At 26.8% G+C, this 8,695-nt stretch overlaps 1 pseudogene; it reads left to right on the forward strand.

Moving 5' to 3' along the window:
• The first annotated feature begins 3,953 nt into the window (after window positions 1-3,953).
• Window positions 3,954-8,695, forward strand: part of LOC111242036 — a 13,651-nt pseudogene continuing 8,909 nt past the window's right edge.

Genomic DNA, 8,695 nt, shown 5'->3' on the forward strand with positions numbered 1-8,695 from the left:
TGTATACCAGAAATGGTTGATATTACTCGTCTACTAATTGTAATATTTGTAAGAGATTAGAAAAATTCTTTAAAAGGTCTTACAGAAGAACTGAACTGAACGTAACTTTGGTTAGAGCGTTTTATTATTGTTTTCCTTTGTTAAAATGTTTTTCTATAAGCTTTATTAAAAATACAAATTTCTAATAATTATTGCATACGGTCTAACTTCTGAAATAGTTCTTAAGTGTTGAATTGCAAAAATAATTTTAAAAAAATATTCAACTCCTTCTATTGTTTTTCTGTATTGCAATTTGTAGTGGGGTCTTATCTAAAATTTATTTTAGTTTTTTAAATTTTTTTAAAATTTAATATAAAATGCAATTGAATGTTTTTAATTGTTTTAAAAAATTAAACTTTTTGAACAAAGATGGTTGCAAATTAAAATAAGCAATTGTTTATAATTGAAAAGTAAAAAAATAATAAGCAAAGTGAAGGTAATGAAGTTGGGGAAAGAGAGGTGAAAAGGAGTAGAGGAGTGGTACTAACAGCAGGAAAATGACAATGTGGTAACGACAACAAAAAAAAGTTGAGGATGATAGCAAAACAACATTAGCAAAAACAAAAAAAACTAAAATAGTGGAGAAAGATATTTAGTAAAAATCCTAAACATTTCATTAAAAATAACCTAGACAACATTTTATGCTTCAATTATAAGAAAAATCGAAGCCAAATCTTCTGACTTAAATAATAAAAATTATAAAAAAACATAAATTTTAAAAAATTCTACACATTTTTCAACTTTGATTCTTTAAAAATCAAATCAAAAAAATATAGAACATTGGTTAACTTACTACAAAAAAAAAAAAACGTCATTTAGGGTTTTTTTTACGATTTGTGAGGTTTTCGCCCTCCGCTAAATAATTTATGAGGTTTTTCAAACTTTCGCAGTTTGAGTCATCACAATCTATCTGTAAGAGTTTTCTGCGACCCCGATATTATATTTAATTTGCGGAAATTTTTCTACGCAAGATAAAAACTGGTTATTATTTTGTGGAAGTTTTTAACCTCCTTCATTAGTGAAGCAAAATCTCTTTTCTAAGATAAAGTAATAATGGAGATTGTGAAAATTTTGTGTATCTTTCAGCTTTAGTTGTTGAAAAACTAAAGTAGAAATGATGTATGACTTTTGGTTATTATAGAAACCAATTTCTCACCTTGAGGTAAAATAATTAAAATAATAAATAAAACTTTGAAAAATTATGAAATGTTTTACACGGACTTGATTAATGAAAAAGCGAAACAGAAATACATGTATGTCTTCCGTTACTTTTCAATTGATATGGAATTCTGTTACATTTATTTATTTATTGTGCTTTGCTTTAAAAGGCAAAAATTAAAAGTTTTTTAAAGTAGGCTCGAAGTTCACTTGAGAAAATAAACACTAATTTTATTTTGAAAAAGATTCTTTTAATAATAATTTTTGATAATTTATTAACAAACATAAGTAATAGGTAATAGTTTGTGGTTAATTTGTTTTAAATATTTTTTTAAATATAAATTTAAATAAACTAATAAAATAATTACATATATTCTATTGTGAAAATATTATTAAAAAAATTATCAAAATATCGTAATGGTTTTATTTTATCTTCCTCCACCAAACTCACTGCTCCATTACCTCTAACAATAATATGAATATATATATTTAAAAATTTATAAATATATATCCTCCATGGAAGGTTTCTTCTCAGATTTTGTTATATCACATTTAATTTGATGTGACTTTCCAATTCGGTGCGGCCAATCACAATGCCATCTATCCTAGGTTCTAGTCCTTACCTAATAAATAAATAATATACAATTTCAAATTATATAAATGTAACTTATATTAAATATTCTATATAAGGATTGATCATCATAGAGTTTTCTGTTTTTTTATTAGAGGTTTTATCGGTTTCTGATTTTTTTTTTGTCTTATTTGAGTTCATAATTTAAAAAAATTGAAGCAATATGATTTTTGTGGTTAAATTGGTTGAATGACTTTGAAAAAACAGTGACTAAACACGACGATTAAATTTCTTTAATAATGTGATATGGTAAAGAGATTAGTGACGTGAAATTTTGTTTTCTTAAATAGAAAATTGGACTTTTATTTTTTGATTTATTGTTTTTTCGTAAAAATCCTAATGCACAAATATGAAATTCCACTACTCACACACATTCACAATACAAACCATCGCATTCCACTGTTGAAACCCCAATTCTCTATGTAAAAAATAGTTTTTGTAGGAACATGAAGAACTTCGAAGGAAAAACAATAAACCAAGATGAATGTCTAATTTTCCATTTAAAAAAGAAGAATCCATGTTGTTGACCTCTTTGCCATCCCATGTCGTTTAAAATATTGGAAGAGTGAAATAGACTCAATTAGGAATCATAAATAGATCTTATTTTGGGATGATAAGGCAAGTTTGTGGCCATTCTCCAATGTTCATTACTGTCGATTTTTGTCTGTTGTTCAAAGTTTAAGTTGATTAGTTTTTAGTTTTTTGTGTGTCTAAACTTCTCAGATGTGATCAAACGAATGCAAGATTGTCTTCTAGTCCAGTTGGATTGTGTCAATTCCTTGTTTGCTTGTCTTATAGATCTCCAATGTCTCTCTTTTGTCCACCATAATCGCTCAAATGTACTTGCAAAAGGTATTTTCATGCTAAAGTCAATAAATGACTAACTGGTTTGCAATTAATGCAGTGATGCATGTTATGTCCATGTATATTAAAGTTATACTTTAAACTTTTATTTATGATAGTTGTTATGAACTTTTACTTTATTGTTGGTCTAATCATAACCCAACCATATATTAATTAGTATTAAGAGGTTCATTCTTCATTGTCATTATTAATTTGACCAGAAAGTGATCGACTATATTGTTCGGTCATGAAAATTAATCACAGGATGATATCCAAGAAATTGATTCCAAGTGATCTAAACCAAGAGTTATCTAAGAATAAATAGTTTAAAAAAACTAAATAAAAAGAATCATCCATATCAGAAGTAAACCTTTAAGTTGATGGTTGACTTCCGATCAAATAAACATATAATACAAATCTTAATCACTATTTATATTGATTTAAACATTTAAAAAAATACTTGATTTTAATTTTTGAAATTATATATATATATATATATATATATATATATATATATATATATATATATATTATTTAGCCTAACTTGGGGAAAGGATTTGCCCACCATACTAGAAAAAGAAATTCGCAACTACCGTTTGAAAACGACATTTTTGTTTAATCTAGGAATAATTTATGTATTAAGTTCTTCAGAGTCATTCTACTTTTACAATTATTACATTTGAAATTTAATAAAAGTTCGAGGACGTTTAAGAAAATTAAGGATTTATTTAAATCATTTTTAGTTTTGATTTATGTGAGACTATTAAGGGTGTAACTGATAAAATTAATTTTAATTCAAAAATTTAATATCAATTTTTTTAGTTTTCTTTTTCAAAAGTAGATATCCTAATGATCATACTTTTCGTTGTTAAACAAATATATGTGTCAATTACCTGTATAGACACATTGTTTTTATCTATCTGTTTATTCATATACAACTAAAACTAGTAACTTAACTATTTTTTTTTAAACGCTCTCTTAACTTACTTCCATTATAAATTACAATATATAATATATATTTCAGAAATATTCTTCCTCTTTTAACTTTTCTTCAAATATTCTCAATACTTTCTTTGTCTTTCCTTCAAATATACATTAAAAAACTGATTTTAATCTTGTCAAAATATTACTTTTCTTTTTTTTATCTATACTAATATATTTAAATTTCCGGAAAACATTTTATATGTGTATGTGTATATTTCTTTTTTATTATCACATCAAATAACAATGTGATCTATAAATACCCGAAACTCATATATCTTATTTCTCATTATCAAACTAAACTATTAAGCAATGTTGCTTGAAGCTCTAGCTATCCTCTTCATCACATTCTCATTCATTGTTTTTGTGTTCCAAAACAAACATGATGGGAGAAGTGCACCAGGTCCCAAACCCTTGCCAATTATCGGTAACCTTCATATGCTAGGAAAACTCCCACATCGAACCCTTCAATCTCTTGCTACAAAATATGGTCCCATAATGTCCTTAAAGCTAGGGCAGCTCCCAACCATAGTTGTTTCTTCCCCACAAACTGCAGAACTGTTCCTCAAAACCCATGACATTGTTTTTGCCAGCAGACCCAAAAGCCAAGCCACAGAATATCTTTCTTATGGCAGCAAAGGTTTGGCCTTTTCCGAGTACGGTGCATACTGGCGCAACGCCAGGAAAGTGTGCACTCTGCAGCTTCTGAGTGCCTCAAAGGTTGAGATGTTTGCTCCTCTGAGGAAAGAAGAATTGGGAGTGTTGGTGAAGACGCTAAAAAGTTCTGCAGCATCTGGTGAGGTTGTGGATCTGAGTGAGTTGCTGGGAGAGCTTATGGAGAACATCGTATTCAAAATGGTGTTGGGGAGTGCCAAAGATGATAGATTTGACTTAAAATTGCTAGTTCACGAAGTGATGAACTTGATTGGAGCTTTCAATCTTGCAGATTACATGCCCTGGTTAGGAGTGTTTGATCCTCAGGTATCAACTAATTATATATTAAATATTTTTTCATTATTTTATTATTTATTTATTATATTTTCCATCAATAAAAATAATAATATTTTTTAAAAGAACAATGATATTTTGACAATTTTTTTTAACAATTTTTTGACAACTAAATACATGTAATCATTTTATTAATCTGTTTAAATTTATGTTTAAAAAAATATTTGAAATCCACCATTCCTATACTATCGTGTATGCATTGTCACTTTTTCTTTTTCAAAAATATGTGATGTGAAACAACTCATGTGGAGTTCTGTTTGCTAGCAATCCTTCACCGATTACTTACAACCACTGCAAATACATATTCCTACTTTTTTCTTTATTATAATTTTCTTTCATGTCCTTATCATCGATTTTCTACAAAAGGTTCAACCTTATGTTTCTTTTTATATAATTTGTCTCTATCCCACCAATAGACTATAAAACATTTATACTTTTATAAAACAAAATATATTTATTTTTCAGAAATAAGTTTATATCAAACGTTATTCTTAAAAAGTATTAAAAAATTAAAATATAAAAAGAGAAAAAAAGAAAAAAATATGACAAATTACACAAAATTCATTAATAAAATTATACTATACACACACGAAAAAAAAAATCCATTATATAAAAATTATGTCAAAACATTAATATAGAAAATTCATCATTGCATTCTCGGAAATCAATTCATACTTTTTACTTCGTATAGTCCTTTAAATCTAATCAGTGCTTTTTTAAAAATGGTTGTTTTTGAAAAATTTAGAATTAACTTTTTCTAACTTACTTTTATCGTGAATCTTACAAATTATTAACAATGAAAATCACCTTGTCCAAAAAAATATACTAACTAAAAATCAGATTCCAGTACTAAAAGGTAAGAAATTAGACTCCACTACTAAAAACATATTGATATTTAGGAAAAAAAAAGTTATATGAATAATATTCTAATTCAAATAAGTTTACAAAATTATAAAATTAAATAAATAAAATTTATAGATATATTTTTCATAGAAATATTGTAAAATATAAACATTTGAATTAGTATCACTAATTTTGATGTATTTCAAAATATAATGTTATAAGTTTTTTAATTAAATATCAATTTCTCAGTCGATTCTACTGAATTTATTTAGAAAATAAGTTTATTTTTGAAATAACTCGAAAGTCAGGTCTGAAAATGTAAATTCGTCCGAATTAACGTTAACTCGAGAATTTATTTTTTCATATAATTCATCTAAAAACTAATTTTAATTTTTTAAAAAAATAAATTTTTGTTAGACGTGAAAGAATTAAAAATTATTTCTTAGGTAAGTCTAGTTGTTATAAGTGAAGTTCTCCAATATTAGCTAAGGAGATAGACTTCACTAATATAGCACTAATAAATTCTCCAATATTAGTTAAGGAGATAGACTTCACTAATACACCACTAATAAAACCATATATATTTTTAAAGAGAAAAGATTCATTCGTAACATAAACTCCACCACATTTAAAATGTTATTAGAATATATTTTAATATATATTATTAGAATATATTAATTGGTGTAGAGAGACTTTTCTTTTGTGCATTTTAAGACAAACTTTAAACCGCTTTCATTTATTACATTTATCATTTATGTTTATTACGAGAAGCATTAAGCATGTGTTTTAATTCTAATAAAAAAGTGTTATTATTTGTGTTTATTGCTCTAGTTATTTTTTCATATACTTTTTGGTCTAGTGTACTTCACAAAAAATTGTTTATAACTTGTTCATGCAAGTGTTTATTTAACTTTTGCCATATTTGTTATTATTAAATGAAATGATCTAACTCCATAAATAAACAAAACAAATCCGTACAAAGAAATATTATGAGCAATATCTTTTCACACCCACCGACAACCAACCCATTTGCAATTCAATTTTAGGATTGTGTGATTATTAAACAAATAAAATTTTGCATTTGTAAAAATTAAAAAATAAAATAATAAATATAAAAAGAATGTAAAAATTTATTGGATATAAAATTATATGTGCTGTTACTTTTGTTTTACACACATGAAACATTTGAGAAATTATATTTTTACGTATCATTAACCATTTGACAATTCAATTTTAAGATAATATAATCATTAAAGCTATTAAACTAAGGTATAAATCATGATTAATTCACACCTATTTTTTCTTTTTCTATCAACTTTACAACTGCATAAATTATTACTTTAGTAATACTATAACAAAAATAAATGAATTAGTGTGTTTTAGAAACAATGATATTAAGGTTTATTTATCCCTTATACATGTAACAATTGTGTAGGGAATAACAAAAAGATTAAAGAAAGTAGCAAAGTCCTTAGATGAGCTATCGGAACAAATAATTCAAGAACACGAAAGTAATCCATATGATGAAGATAAAAATCGCAAGATGGACTTTGTGGATATTTTGTTGTCACTCATGCACCAACCTGAGGATGTTCAAAATCACCAAGACGCCATTGATAGAACAAACGTGAAAGCTATCATATTAGACATGATAACTGCGTCATTTGAGACCTCTTCGTCAACAGTAGAATGGGCCATGTCACAACTCTTGAGGCACCCTAATGTCATGAAGAGACTTCAACAGGAGCTAGAACATGTGGTGGGAATGAATAGACACGTGGAGGAAAATGACTTAGAAAAGTTGTCTTATTTGNACATGGTGGTGAAGGAAACACTAAGGTTACACCCGGTCGGACCTTTGTTGATACCTCGTGAGTGTCGAGAAGATGTCACCATTGATGGCTATTTGATAAAGAANAAAACAAGGGTTATGGTAAATGNTGTCACCATTGATGGCTATTTGATAAAGAAAAAAACAAGGGTTATGGTAAATGCTTGGGCTATAGGTCGAGATCCTAAAGTTTGGGACAAGGCCGGGATTTTCGACCCTTCAAGGTTTGAGAATAACAATGTAGATGTTCGTGGAAAGGACTTTCGAATTTTACCATTTGGGTCGGGTCGAAGAGTGTGTCCCGGGATTCATATGGGTTTAACGACGATTAGTCTTGTTTTGGCTGAATTAGTGCATTGTTTTGATTGGATGCTTCCATTGGGCATGTCCTGTGATGAGTTAGACATGGAAGAGATATTTGGACTCACCACACCAAGAAAAAAACATCTATTAACTAGACCAGTTTATCGACTACTTGCTTAGGTTAAGAGAGGATATTAATGCAAAGCAAGGTCCATCTATATTTGTGGTCGATTTCAATTCTAATTTGGGATATATGACACATCAAACAATATAATAAAATAATTAATGCACTGATGCATCTATGCGCATGTATATGTATATATGAAAGTTATATTTTAGACCTTTATTTATGATAGTTGTTCTGAACTTTCGATCAAAAGAATCATCAACTTAGAATTAAACCTTTAAGTTGATGGTTGACTTCCGATCGTATAGACATATAATACAAATCTTAATCACTATTTATATTGGTTTAAACATTTAAAAAAATACTTGATTAAGTAAAATATAAATAATACTTTAATTTTTGAAATTACGTCCAAAATGAGTATATATATTATTTAGCCTAACTTGGGGAAAGGATTTGCGCACCATACTAAAAAAAGAAATTCGCAACTACCGTTTGGAAACGACATTTTTGTATAATCTAGGAATAATTTATGTATTAATTTCTTCACAGTCATTCTACTTTTACAATCATTACATTTGAAATTCAGTAAAAGTTTGAGGACGTTTAAGAAAATTAAGGATTTATTTAAATCATTTTTAGTTTTAATTTATGTGAGACTTTTAAGGTTGTAACTGATAAAATTAATTTTAATTTAAAAATTTTAATATCTATATTTTTAGTTTTCTTTTTCAAAAGTACATATCCTATAGTGATCATACTTGTCGTTGTTAATCTTGTCAAATTACTTTTCTTTTTTTATCCATAATAATATATTTAAATTTCTGGAAACATTCAATCTATCATTTTTTTGTATCATTTTTTGTATCTCTATTTGTAAATATATATATATATATATATATATATATATATATATATATATATATATATA

The sequence above is a fragment of the Vigna radiata genome, chromosome 1, assembly GCF_000741045.1.
Source record: "Vigna radiata var. radiata cultivar VC1973A chromosome 1, Vradiata_ver6, whole genome shotgun sequence".
NCBI lineage: Eukaryota > Viridiplantae > Streptophyta > Magnoliopsida > Fabales > Fabaceae > Vigna > Vigna radiata.